Consider the following 14,672-nt stretch of genomic DNA (forward strand, 5'->3'; position numbering starts at 1 on the left):
ACGATGCTCAGATTTGGAGGAGACAGTCACAACCACCGCCAGCCAATGGGTTTCATATCCTAAGAGTTGGGAATTCAGCAACAAGCAATAAAATCCTTTAGAAGCGTTCATTCCCTTTCACCTTCTCAGTATCACCTCTAGCAATTTATCGTACGGAAAGCTCTAGAAATGCACACAAATGTTCATTTACAGTGGCATTTATCACAGTATCATTTATAACAAAGACAAAGCTGGAAACAAGCTTAGTGTCTGACTACAAGGGAATGGCTAGCTAAATGCTGACACAGCCACGTGATGGTACATTATGCAGCTGGAATATTAGAAAACACAGTTTTCCTCCTGAGTAGGGAAAAACCTAGTTCTTTCCTACTGTATGTTTCTCTCCTGTGTGTCTCCTTCACTGCTTACACAGAACACTTCACTTCTGGTCCCCCAGTGTGTGGGGTTTTCCCCCACAGCAAACCATTCTCCATGACACCAGCTGGATGTCCTATAATTTAACTCAGTTCTGACACTATCTTCGTGGAAATAGAGTCAGATCCCACAGGTCACGGGCTCAGTCCCATGAAACTACCCCTCACTTCCGATGCCACTTGTAAGCAGTAGGTCCCCAGGTTCCTCACAACCTCTGTCTGATTTGGCTACAAATCGGAGTTTCCCATGACCCTCTCCCCGCTTTCGATTAATTTGCTAGAGTAGCTCACAGAACTCAGGGAAACACTTATGTCACCAGTTGATTAAACGATGTGGTGAGGGATACAGATGGACAGCCAGATGAAGAAATTCAGAGAGGGAGGTCTGGGAGGGCCCTGAGCGCAGGGACTTCTGCCCCCGTGAAGTTGGGGTGTGTCCCCTCCCAGTGTGGACGTGTTCACCCATCCGGCAGTTCTTTGAACCCCATGTGTTTAGGATTTTTATGGAGGCTTCATCACATAGGCGTGATCAACCATTAACTCCATTTTCAGCCCCTCACCCTTTGCAAGAGAATGGGGGGTGGGCCTGAAAATTCCAAGTTTCTGATCATGGCTTGGTCTTTCTGGTAACCAGCCTCATCCAGGAGCCCACCCAGAGTCACCTCATCAGAACAAAAAGACACTCCTGTCACCCAGGAAATCACAAGAGTTTCGGGAACTCTGTGTCAGAGATGGGGTCAAAGACCAAATGTTAGAACAAAAGATGCTCCCAGTGCTCTTATCACTTGCGAAATTACAAGGGTTTCAGGAGCCCTGCGTCAGGAGCTGAGGTCGGAGACCATGTCTTTTCTATTATCTCACAGCAGCCATTAGCAATTCAATCTTGAAGAATGCTTAGTGACATGGGAAAGTGCTCAGGAAGTACTGTGAGGTTGGAAAAGGACAACACAAAGAATACATACAAAGGGCATTTAAGTAAGACGAAGAGGAGGGTGTCTTCTCACTGTCAACTCTACAGCGGTTACCATGACATTCGAGGGGGAGGGAGTGTCACGCCAAATCACCAACAGCTCACAAAGAGAACAGGGCAGTTTTGCCCAAGATTTCCATTCCTCTAGTGGGGTGGCGAGGCTGTCGCAATGTATACTAAGCAAGGAAAACTGTAACTTTTTCTCTTATTATTGACTAAAAACCAAAGCTGCAGGTAAAATATAAACGCAGCTACATTGTCTCTTTCCTGCGGGCTCTTATATTCCCTCAAAAAAAAAAAAAAAAAAGCAAAAAATTGACTATATGGACTAGAAAACAGATAGGATAAAATATTAACCACTTGTATTTTCCAAATTTTCTTTAACACAGTTACATTACTGAAAAATTGAAAATAGAGGTGGATGGGAATTTGATTCTGTAATGATTCCGCTGCTGTCTCATTAATTTTAGGTATAAGTGCATATTGCCTACGCAGTAATGCTTATCTATCTTTGGATGGAATTACAATTAGGTATATGCGTTCAGTAATAGGATAATATGTTCAAGCAATGTCGGCTATAGAGAAAATCCTGTTTTCACCACTACAATGTATCATTTCCATTAAAAAATCTTTACAATAAATTCAATTGGAAATTCCCATGTAGAAAGAATTAACATGCTGTCTTGGGCCATGAAACAATGGCCATTGCTATACATTAGCTGCATGACAGTGCTGGACATCTTCATTTCTTCTTGATACGTCCTTCTTCCACGGTGTCTTGACCCAACTCTTGAATCTGCTTCAAACTGTGATTTCTCCTTCCTAATCCTCACAAACTCCGTTCCCTGTGGCAGAGACTGGGCTAGCTGACTACTGAACCCATTTCCCCTTAGTCCTGAGAACACAGCTGAACTACATTTTCCACTCTCTTGCAGGTATCATAGCCATATGCTAAATACTGGCCAGTGACGTGTAGGTGTAAGTGATGGATGCCCAGGCATCCAAGCCCCCCACACGCAGCCTCTTTCCCATCTACTACTGAAGGCAGAGCAGGCAGCCATGAGGCCAAAGGCACCTGGGACCCTGAATGACCTTGAGGAAGGCCATGCACTATTTGAGATTTGTTTTGGACTTTACGTTGACAAGAAATCAGCTTTTGTGGGCTAAGTCTCTGAGATTTCAGGGTTCATGTGTTAGAGCAGCTAGCATTCTCTACCACATTTCCCTCCTCTGCGTTCTTGTGGGTCTTCAGAAGGCTGTTAAAACTGAGCTCCAATATTATGTTTTGCCACTAAATCTCATCCATCATGTGAGTACACGTGAGCTGTGCCGGCTGAAAAATGCCATAAATTTGCTACTTTCTGTGTCTTTGCAAAAGTAAGTCCACGCCGTGTCAATTCTGTAATTACGGAATTCTACGTGTATAAATAAAACTCCTATTTGTATGTCAGAAGATGAGAGCCATTTTTTACATCTGTTTGTCAGTTTTCAATAATTCTAAGGCCATGTGACGAAATACAACACTTGGTCTTTTTTTCATTTACAGCAATAGAGTATAGAGTATGTCAGAGAAAAGGGAAGAGATTAAATGAAATATAAATTTCTCTTTCTCCTTGTGGAAAAAGAGAAAAATTCTTTACATCTTGCTCCATTTTTAACATGCCATATTTAACCTCCGTTTTATTTACTATTAGAAAGTAAAGACTTTAGCAGTTTAAAAGCCATGTAATTGGACCATCCTCCTTTGAACATTTCTCCTGGGGCCGGCTCCGTGGCCGAGTGGTTATGTTCACGTGCTCCGCTGCGGCGGCCCAGGGTTCGGATCCTGGGCGCGGACATGGCACTGCTCGTCAGGCGATGTTGAGGCGGCGTCCCACATCCCACAACTAGAAGGACCTGCAACTAAGATATACAACTATGTATGGCGCTGGGGGGGGCGGGGGAATAAAGCAGGAAAAAAAAAGATTGGCAACAGTTGTTAGCTCAGGTGCCAATCCTTAAACAAAAAGAAAAAGGAAGATTGGCAAAAGTTGTTAGCCAGGTGCCAATCTTTAAAAAAAAGAAAGAAAAAAGGAAATTTCTCCTGCTCTAACCCTTTTCCTACTCCATGATTTCTTCTTCAGAGGACAGGTGTGACAAATTAATCTATGGCTTGCATAGATCAGAAGTGTTCTACTTGTTTGTGAGGAGAAAGAATAACAGCAAAGAAGCAGTTTCCTGTGATTGTTTGGAAAATAATGAGGAAACCAAAGTGGGATAGGAAAAAAAGCTCAAGTTTAATAAAACATGCAAATATTTCAAAAGGAGGATTTTCAAGGAATGACTCATCTGGTCTTACCTATACTATTTCACTCAAAACCTTTCTCCTCTTCAAAAGCAACAACCCATAAAATAAATGGGCAAAGCTTCTTTCCTTGGTTTTCTATTAAAAGTTTAATTTGCAACACACCCAAATATGGGTTCTATTCCACTCTCTGGAGAAAATTGATGGACCCTTTGTCGTGGAAGGAGTGCAGGTTGGTGGTTAAGGAGAGGCCATTAATTTCCCTCCGTGACAGGAGGCAGACCACAGCAGCAGCTGCAACCCCGCTTGCTCCTGTTACTATGAACATTTGGGACACTAAAATAAATTGATTGTACCAAAGGATTCTTTCACTTTCCCCACCACATCATCTTAATGGGGCATTCATACCACTTGGAGCTGCATTTACTGCTGAAATGGAATGATGGCTTCTAAAATTACTTTAGCACATATTGAATTGTACCTAAGTTTATTGGGTTATAGGACAACATGTTGGTTTTAGTGAAGGCCATCTTTCCAGAAGGCCTCCGAGTCAATTGTCCCTTCATCAAATCCAGGGATGTGAATCTCTGCCCCAGCTCGAAATCTCCATCTCTCTGTTTGAAATACTTTCATTTCTTAAACTCCCAAACATGTTCTTATGTCCAAAACTAAGACTGAAGAATGTTACAGATCCCAAAAGGGAGCAATTAATACAAATAAAACTCAAAGGATAAAAGAGTGAGACAGACAACTTCAGGGTAACACGATGTAGCCTTCAGTCCTAAGTACACACTCAGAGGAGAAATATCTTACCACGTAGTTTGATTGTACGCTGAAGCTGTTCTCTGTTATCTACTTCTAATTAATTATCGACCCCTACACAGCGCAGGCACTGGACACGTCCTCCTGTGCTCCGTTCTCCCAGGAAGATTTGTTTAAGGCATTACAGAAGTCAATTCATTTTTTACTATCAATCTGGCTTTTAAGACATCAGAATAATTCCTTATATTTGCACAGTACCTAATTTTGTAAAATACTTCCCTTTCTATGATCATGATTTTTATCTTCACGTGATCATTGCAAACTCCAGATGGGGGAACATGGAAACATCTAGCTGGCACAGTGACTAGCACGCATCGTGTGCCCTTTATAATATTAGCTGCCTTCATCTTTATGCTCTTGAGGATGCTAACTAAAATGGTGGTTTCCCCATCTTTGCCGACATAAACACCGACCCTGGAGATTAATGGGTGTTTCAGAAAGTCACCCAGCAAGTTCGTAGTTGGCCTGGACCTGGAGCTTGTTTTCTGCACCCGCTCCCTGTGCTGGCCCCAAGTGCCTGGGGTGTCTGGGAGCTCTGAAACAGCAAGGGAGAAGCTCTCCTTCTGAACAAGCTTGTTCACCCAGAACTCCCTGCACCAGGCGAGATCAGGTCCGAAATGCAGCTTCAGCAAGTCACACGTTTAGAACGCCTCCCTGAAAACCTCAGGGAAGGACTGATGGAAACCGACGGCTGTTCCCAAGAAGCCCAGCTGTAGCAGAAGGCATCGTGGGCCCTGTGGTTTGGACCGAGCTACAGAGAAGCCAGGGACACGGCGTGCGGGTTAAATGTAGGAGCTCCCGAATCCAGTGCCTCCAGCACTTACTATACGTTGTTGTCTTGGGCAGATCGCTAACATCCTGCTTCCTCTTGTTCAACCACAATACGGGAAAATTTTAATACTTATCTCCTTGGGTTGGTAAGAGCACGAGATAAATAAAAGTGCTTGGAACAGAGCCCGGCGTTAGGAAACACTTCGCATTTGTGAAAAGAAAATAATTAAATAAAGTAAGAGAGGAACAATGACCAGGGCAGGGATCTCACTTGGCTGTCTTAGCCCGAGTGAATTGGTGTAAAGGGAGTTAACGATGGGATAAACTGATGCTGGGGCTTTGTCGCTGAAGCCCCTACACAAAGGCCACTTTCAGGAAAGGGCCAGGCCAGCCTGGGATGGTGGTAGGGGAGAGTGGCCTGACCTGCGGGACAGCTGCCAGGCTCTGCCAGCCACTCCAGGGAAACCAGGGCCCAATGCCAACCAGCCATCCTGTCTGAGTCACCGGAACTTCCCAAGGCTCCTGAACTAGAGCTGGGTGCCATCGCCAGCTCACGCAGACTCCTCAGCTGCTGAAATCAACTGATAAGCACTCCCTCGAGAGAAAGAAAGAGAGATAGGGAGATGGAGTTGGAGAGAGGCTGAGGGAAGGAGGACGGAAGGGAGAGAGAAAAGACCAGAGCTGTACTTAAATAAATAAAATAAAATAAAAAATGACTCAAAGGGAAGCTCTATTACAGGCACTGGAGCTGAGAATGTATCATCAGTCAAGATGCAAAACCAGATCTCTAAAACCATCTTTGCTCATCGTTCATTATCTAACCCAACACCCACCCCTGCCCCCGAGATTGATTGGGCTGGAAGAGGCACCAATCAAACGACAGGAGCACAGGTGTGTTTGGGGCACTCTTAAGGAAAGCTTGTGTTTGAGTAACAAGTACTAATGATGCTGCCAGGAGTTCCGTGGTCCCTGGTGGAGCCAGCCAGCTGGGTGCTTAATCTTTGAAAAAAAGTCTCATTAAAAAAAAAAAAGCAACTCAAGACCTTTGGTGGGTGTTCACTTCCTGCGCAGGTGTGACAAGGAGGATTAGAATATGAATTGATTATCTGAACAGGGTGTGCATTGTTTCACTTGGAAAAATAAATTCAGCAAAACCACATACTGAGTAAAGTGCAAGATGTATGCATGTGAATTATATATAATATATAATATAGATGTGTATGTAAACATCCTTATCATGAAGCATCTCCCATACTGCACATTTTAATGTTTTCTACATTTGCATTTATGTGATCTGAAATATATTACAAAGAACATATATTATATATAACATATATATACCAGGCTCGTTCTGAAGCCTTAGGAGACTAAAGGTAGTTCTATAGAATAGTAAGTATTAGGAGACGCATTTTTTTCTCTCAAACTTCTTTTTATCTTATTCTATATAGGAGAAGAGGTTTCCTCTACTGGTTATGAAAACAATACATGCTCACTGCAGAAATTCAAAAAGACAAAACAAAGAAGAAAATAAAAATCTATTATTTCACTGTTCAGAGATCCCATCTGTGGACGTTTCTGTGTATTTCCTTCTGGGCTTTTTGTTTTTTCCTTTTTATTTACCAATTTATCACGAACATGTTTCCATGTCAGTAAACACAGATCTACCTAATTGTGTTTAATGGTTCCAGAGCATTCCACTCTAGGGGTGTGCCAAAATTCATTTACCCAATCAAATATTATTAGATTTGGATTTGGTTTCCAATTTTTCACTGTTATGAGTGAGAGTTAAGTTTTAAAATAGTACAAAAACAAGACTACATAGGGGCCAGCCTAGTGGCATAGCGGTTAAGTGCACACTTTCCACTTCGGCTGCCTGGGGTTCTCTGGTTCGGATCCTGGGTGTGGACATGGCACCACTTGTCAAGCCATGCTGTGGCAGGCATCCCACATAAAATGGAGGAAGATGGGCATGGGTGTTAGCTCAGGGCCAGTCTTCCTCAGCTAAAAGAGGAAGCTAATCAAAAACAAAAAGATGAGACTACACAGGACTTGCCCATATCAAAGAAAAGTTAAACAGCATGTTAATCCCACCTGCTTTTGTCTGTGACCTGAATGAAACGGAGCAGCCATACGGGTAACTCCAAGCAGTGGCTTCCTCAAATTTCAGTTGTGCTGTCTCCAACAGGGACAAGTAGAAGGAACATGTCAGGCAGAAAACAGCCTGCAGAATTTATAACCTCTCCCATCCCCAAGCCGGAGAACCATTTGGGGCTCTTGGCTCTCTCCTCACCTGACACAAATGCAGGTGAGAGAGCAGGAGAAGAGGGAAGAAATGCTAAGAACAAAGTTACAAGCCTTAATTTCTAAACGTGCTTTTGCTGCAGCTCTCTTGGTAACATTTTCTCGGAGCTTCCAGTAAGGAAGCCTTTCCTGATACTCACGTAAAATGTCCCTCACTGTAATTGTGGTCAAGTTCTGGTACTGAGTGGTCAGAAGCCTTCCTGCAATGACTGCCACGCACCTGCTCTGCACAGGTGAACAGAAAGACTCACCCTCTCCCCTCGTGGAGCTTATAATAGAGCACAGCAGTAATCAGATAATTCTGTGAGGGCATTGAACCTGTGATAAGTTCTGCAGAGTGGGAGGAACAGCTGATGGTGGGCTACATGAGATCAGGTGATCAGAAAGGCCACTTTGGGGGTGACATTGAAGCTGAGAGCAGAGGACTGAAGCAGCAGCTGTGCAAAGTGGCAGACAGCTCTCCACCTGCAGGAAGGACACGTGCAAAGGCTCCAGGGGGGAGAGTCCCATTCACCTAAATGAAGGCCAGTTTGGCTGGGCAGGATGAGGCAGCAGAGTGGCAGGAGGGTGACCAATTCATCCTAGCTTGTCTGGAACTTTCCAGGTTTTAAACCCCAAAGTCCCGCATCCTTGAAACCCTTTGGTCCTGGCCAGACTGAACACTGGTCACCTTTTGGGCGGAGTTTTTAGCACAGACTTAGAAGCCGCGGAGGAAGCGTGTGGCTTCATTCTAAATCCAGTGGGAAGTAATCAGAGCTTTAAGCAGGAGCGGGAAATGATGTTAGTACGAGCACCACCAGCTGCAAAAGGCGAAAAGACAGCACCTTCTCTTCATTCATGTCTCACCCTCTTCCCCCGATCACCAGCCTGTCACCGCTGTCGCCAAGCCCTCTTTCAAACCCATCCTTTTCTCCAGGCTCCATTATTACGACTCTAGTCCAGAGCCCTACAGGGTATTGATTAAAAGCCAGGGCTCTGGAGCCAGACTACCCAGGTTCACATCCCATCTCTGCCTCCTACTGGCTGGGTGACCTCCAGGAACCTACTTGATCTCTCTGTGCATCAATTTCTTCATCTGTCAAATGGAGATCCTAGAAGGGTCGTGGTGAAGATTGAATAAGTTGACACGTGTAAAGTGTTTGACTGGTGCTTAGCAGTTCACAAGCTCTCAATAAATGCTAGCCTTCCTGTTAATGGTTAGGATGTTCATCTCTTGACAGCACAATTCCAATAGCTCCTTGCCTGCTCCCCTGCTTTCACTAACACCCCCAACCTTCTAGTCTTTTCACCATCTCTTCTCCATCAGCAGTCAGAGACAGCTTTGCAACAAATCAGATTTTGTCACACACCCCCCACCCTTCTTTTTTTTTTTTTTTGAGGAAGATTAGCCCTGAGCTAACTACTGCCAGTCCTCCTCTTTTTTGCTGAGGAAGCCTGGCCCTGAGCTAACATCATGCCCGTCTTCCTCTACTTTATATGTGGGACGCCTACCACAGCATGGTGTGCCAAGCGGTGCCATGTCCACACCTAGGATCCGAACCAGCGAACCCGAGGCCACTGAGAATCGGAACACGCGAACTCAACCGCTGTGCCACCTGGCCAGCCTCCCCCCCCCCCCCCTTCTTAAAATCCTTCAGTGACTTCCATTATTCTTGGAATAAAATTCAAACTCTTTCCTTGACCTCAACGACCCTTTGTGACCTGAGCTATACCAGCCTCTCTCTAGTAGCTTTTCCATTTTTTCCCTTCTTCTTGATAACTTGAAATGTCGCTGTAATATTTTGATGTACGAGTTGTTGCTACTACTGTTATTATTATTGTCCAACCTGGGCGGACCAGTGGGTCTGTTCAACCTTTGGACACAAGACTTCACTCAGCTCTACGAAAACTCCAGCTATCAAGTCTTTGCATGTTGCCCCCCTTCCTTCTCCCTGTCTTTTCTCCTAGTTCTCCTGTAACCTCTAGTCCACGTCTCTTAACTTTTCTTCTAGAACTCCCATTTTTATTCCTTTGTGCTGCACTCTGGGAGAATCTCTCAGCTCACTCTTCATATTCGTTCACTCTTCTGGTCTACTCAGAAAATGAGCTGGTGGTGCTGGGGTTGTTTTTTTAACTTTGCCTTTTTTATTTCAAAGATCTCCAGTTGGTTCTTTCTTAAACTCTCTCTTTGATAACTGATGCAAGGACATCATGGCAGGCACTGTCTCTCTCTCTCCCGCAACGTCAATCCTCTCTCTACTGGCTCATTCTCCTTAGCAGGATATAATATACCCCATTTAAAAAAACAAAACAAAAAAAACCCCACCACTATCTTGACTCCATATTCTCCTCCAGTTACCGTACTAATTATCCCCTCTTTGGTGAAACTCCTCATAGAAGTCATCTCTACTCCCTATCTCTATGCCTCTCCTCCATTCTCTCTCAGACTCATCCAGCTGGTCTTTTGTCCCCATGCTCCACCAAATTTGCCCTTATCAGCGTCACCAATGACCTCCACATTGGTATATCCAATGATCAATTGGAGTCCTCATCCTAGTTCATGCATCAGCAGAATTTCTCACACAGGATCACTTCCTGCCTCTAAAAGTGCTCTCTTCCCCTCACTTGTGGGGCAACACTCTCTTTGGTTCTCCTCCAACTCCACTGGCTGCTCCTTCACAGTCTTTGTGCTGTTCTTCCTCATCTCCCAGCCTCTAAAAGTTGGACTTGCCCAAGACTCAGTCCTGGGACCTCTCCTCTCCTTGTTTACATGAACTCCCTGGATGAACTCAAGATGTCTCAAGACTGTGTATCTCCAATCTGTTCTTTCTCCTAAACTTTGGACTTCCCACTCAACATCTCCACTTGGAGGTCTCCTAGCCTTCTCAAACATATGTCCAAAACCAAACTCTTGATCCCACACTCAAGGATGTTGTCCTTACCCTCCATCCCTCTTTTTCTATAGTCTTCCTTATTCTTGCAGTTGTTCAGGTCTCGTGATTCCTCTCTCTCTATCTCAACTCACAACCAGTACGTCAACAAATGTTGTTGGCATTACCTACAAAAGACTTCCAGAAGCTGACCATTTGTCACCACCTTCAAGAGGTAATGCTCCAAGTCACGTTATTTCTTGCCTGGGTTATTGCAACAATCTCTTGATTGGTTACCTAGTTTCCATTTCTCATCCTCTATAGTCGATTCTTTCCACAACAGCACAAATTATTCCTTTTAGAGTGTTCAGTCAAGTCTGATCAGCTCTTTGCCAAAACCCTCCGTGGCTTCCTCTGTTGCTCAGGGTAAAAACCAGTCCTTCAAAGACATAAATGATCTGCCCTGCCCGCCCTCTACGGTTCTGATTTATTCTCTAAGACTCTCAGCCTTGCTCACCCTATTCCAACCACGCAGCTCCTGCTGTTCCTTGAAGAGCTTAGACATCCTTCTGACTCATGGCCTTGGCACTTGCTGTTCTTTCTGTCTAGAACCTTCTTCCTCTTGGTATCCACTTGGCTCGTCTACTCCCTCACTTCTTTGAGGCCTTTTCTGACTATCCTATATAAACAGTTGCCCCCCCCTTCCCTGCACCTCCTGACCTCTTACCCTGCCTTATTTTTCCCCACAACACACATCACTTGACATATTATATATTTACTTATTTCACTGGATTTTTTTTTTTTTTTTGAGAAAGATAAGCCCTGAGCTAACATCTGCCACCAATCCTCCTCTTTTTGCTGAGGAAGACTGGCCCTGAGCTAAGATCCATGCCCATCTTCCTCTACTTTCTATGTGGGATGCCTACCACAGCATGGCTTGTCAAGTGGTGCCATGTCTGCATCCAGGATCCAAACTGGCGAACCCCGGGCCACCAAAGCATAACTTGTGCACTTAACTGCTGTGCCACTGGGCTGGCCCCTCACTGGGCTTTTTTTTTGGTCTCCCCTAAATAGACTTTGAACTCCATGGGGACCAAGACTTAGCTTTGTGTACTGTTAATTCTTCAGTGCTTCAACTGCGCCTAACACGTAGTAGGAACTCACTAAATACTGATGGAATCAATGAATGGATAAACGAAGGACCTCGGTTCTGATTTCTTGGATGCAATATTCTATGTTATCTCTTGGAAGATATTAATTATATTTATTTTAAAATCCTGTCCCAATTTCTCTATTAATTATTTTCTCAGATGTAAGTTTTTCAGTTTATTGAGTCTGGAGTTTTATAATTTGTCTCATTTTGTTGGTGTTTTTCAAATGTTTGGTGTTTTTTTCTTATTGTGAGTCATTCTTGTAGTTGAAATCCCTAACAGATAATTCTCTGGTTTTGTTTAGATGGCCCACTCCGGACAAGGCCATTTGTCCCTCCACTGTCTCCTTTCTGGGCTTCCGGGACAGAATCCTAAGAACACTTGGGCACAGACAAGATGCTGTCAGCAATGTGGGGCAAAAATGAGGCGTGGGGGTCCCCAGAGAGGAAAGAGTAGAGGGACAAGTGACATTAAATGATTCTATTCACTTGGCTTTGGAAAAGTAAACCTGTCCACGTTGATGAAAAAGGAACAGTCTTATCAATGAATTAGAAACATTCCATTAATGAAAAGAAAAATTCAGATGTGCTTATAGGAGAAAATGTTCTTGTTTCTATAGAAAATTTCTATAAGAAATAGTTGACCCTTCCCTGAAGGGCTGACACCCTTGGCCAAAATGCATTTTTCAGCCAACTGCGCCAATAGCTTCATTGTGCTTTCTTGAAATAAAACTATACTTGAATACTCCAACAAAATCCAGAGAGGGGTTGACACGAGAGAAACAAGACTGTCCTGTGGTTGGACTGAGTAGGAAGTCACTTAACAGGGTTGAGATCCTCACCAGACCTCAGTGTTGCTCAGTTCCTCGAGATTTATTCCTCCTGGAAGCACTGCTTGGCGTCCTTTCCCCTCCTCTCAGCTCCTCTGACTCAGGCTTGTTCCTCTCGCCCACCCCAGCACTCCCTGCTTCTCTCTCCTGTGGTGTTCAGCACACTGCTCTGCAGAACCAGAAAGAAAGGGCAGCCTCACTGTCTGGCCCAGGGCGCTGAGTAAACCCTTACTGAAAGAATTCATTTTCCCCCGAGCCGTCCCCCCTTCAAAATCAAATATGATCATGTAAGACAGCCTCCCCAAGGCCTAGTGGGCAAGGATGGTGTGAGGACACAGACAACAATGCAGAAGGGGCAAGCTTGACCGAGGAGTGCTCACTGAGGGACCTGGCCAGCGAGACAGAAGGCTGGTGCCAAAGAAGGGGGTGACAGGCAGGGGACGTGGAAGAGTCCTGGAACAGGGATTTAGTCCACTCCCTAATTCCTCCAAAGGCAGACGATGACAACCAGCTTTGCCACACTGAGCCAGATGCTGGATCCTGGGAGAGACCCAGCTTGTCCTTCTTGAGGGAGCAGCCTGACCCTGTCTGAGGACAACAGCTGCCAGTGAGTTTTGCTAAATCTCTATTTCACTTGTTTATTTGTCCCCACGGTCCTTCTAAAGCACCGAGGTTCGCTGAAACTGATTAAGAAGCCCTAATGATGATCTGAAATGTCAAGTGCACCTCCGTTCTAATAATATGCATCTGAAATACTTCCCAGATGAGAGGAGACACGGTTCCCTTTGATTTACAGTTGTAAGGATGACAGAGTGGAGGCAGTAATGATGATGAAAAGAAAGGAATAAGCCAGGTGACAACTTCCCTTCGCACAGAGGAACCAACGATAGGGAATAAGCAGACTGTGTAGCGATGCTGGCATCAGTGGCATAAACAGGGGTATCACCTACTGCAGTTGCTCAGGAAACACAGCCGTGCTCGGCTCTTCCGGACCTTAACTCATCTTGGATGAAATACAAACCTCCAGGTCCAGCATTCAGGGCTGTAAGTCTTTGGAGAGCAAGGAAACTCACATGTGGGCCTTCAGTGGCAATCATTTTCATTCCGTTAAAGAAATAAAGAAGGAAACAGACTACGTACTACTGAACCACGTTGTGTGTGGTGTCAAAATATCTCATTCCTTCCTAGTCTGTGATCTTCTCAGCAGCAGGAATGTATTAGTCTCCTGGAGGGGCCATAACCAAGTACCACAAACCAGGTGGTTTAAAACAATCGCAATTTACAGTCTCGCAGTTCTGGATGGTAGACGTCCCAGATCAAGGTGGCATCAGGTTTGGTTCCTTTTGAGGGTTCTAAGGGAGAATCTCTCCCCTGCCTTTCTCCCAGCTCCTCGTAGTGCCAGGTGTTCCTTGGCTTGTAGACACATCACTCCCGGCCTCCATCTTAGATGGCCTTCTCCCTCTGTGTCCTCACATTGTCTCCCCTCTGTGCGTGTCTGTCTCTGTCTTCACATTTCTCCTTATTAATAAGGACACCAGTCGTATTGGATTCGAACCCACTCTAATGACTATGTCCAAATAAGGCTACATTCTGAGTTTCGGGAGGTTGGCTCTCCAACAGATCTTTTCTGGAGGACACAATTCAACCCATAACAAAGGAGCTGGTCCCTTTTGATGAAGCTGGAGAAAACACAAGGTAGGGCATCCATGTCCAAATTGCATTCTGCACAACGCTGGGCTTTTGTAGAGATGGTTCAAAGGTTCTGCAAACATTGATTCAATTTCATTTAAAAATACATTGAAAACCCATCACACACGCTCCAATGTGATACGGATCATTATAAACACCAGTGCACAGCTTGTGCTTTCAGAATAACAAGGTGTTGTTATTTTTTCCAGGCTCGGGAATAAAACTCCTGTGCCTGCTCCATGTGTCTATTCAAACTTCTTAGTTAGTGGGCTACTCATTTAAAACGATTGTCACTTTATACTGGTCTTCTTTGAATTCGAGTCCTGTGCTTAATTGGGTAAGTGTATAAGCAGGAAGGTTCCTAGAGTTTAATTACAGGTGTCCAGATGCCTCTGTCAGGGAGAGCGCTCCCTTGGCTCTGTGGTTAAAGATGTAAGGGGACACACGGCACATGGACAGGATGACATTGAGTAGAAAGGATGGCATTTCCATAACGTCTGAGTGCCCTATTAGTCCAGGCGCCTCAGGTTGCAAGTAATAGAAACCCATCTCAATCTAGCTGAAGTGAAAAGGGAACTTTGATGGCTACTCCA

Source organism: Equus quagga, chromosome 5 (assembly GCF_021613505.1).
Source record: "Equus quagga isolate Etosha38 chromosome 5, UCLA_HA_Equagga_1.0, whole genome shotgun sequence".
In the NCBI taxonomy this organism is placed as follows: domain Eukaryota; kingdom Metazoa; phylum Chordata; class Mammalia; order Perissodactyla; family Equidae; genus Equus; species Equus quagga.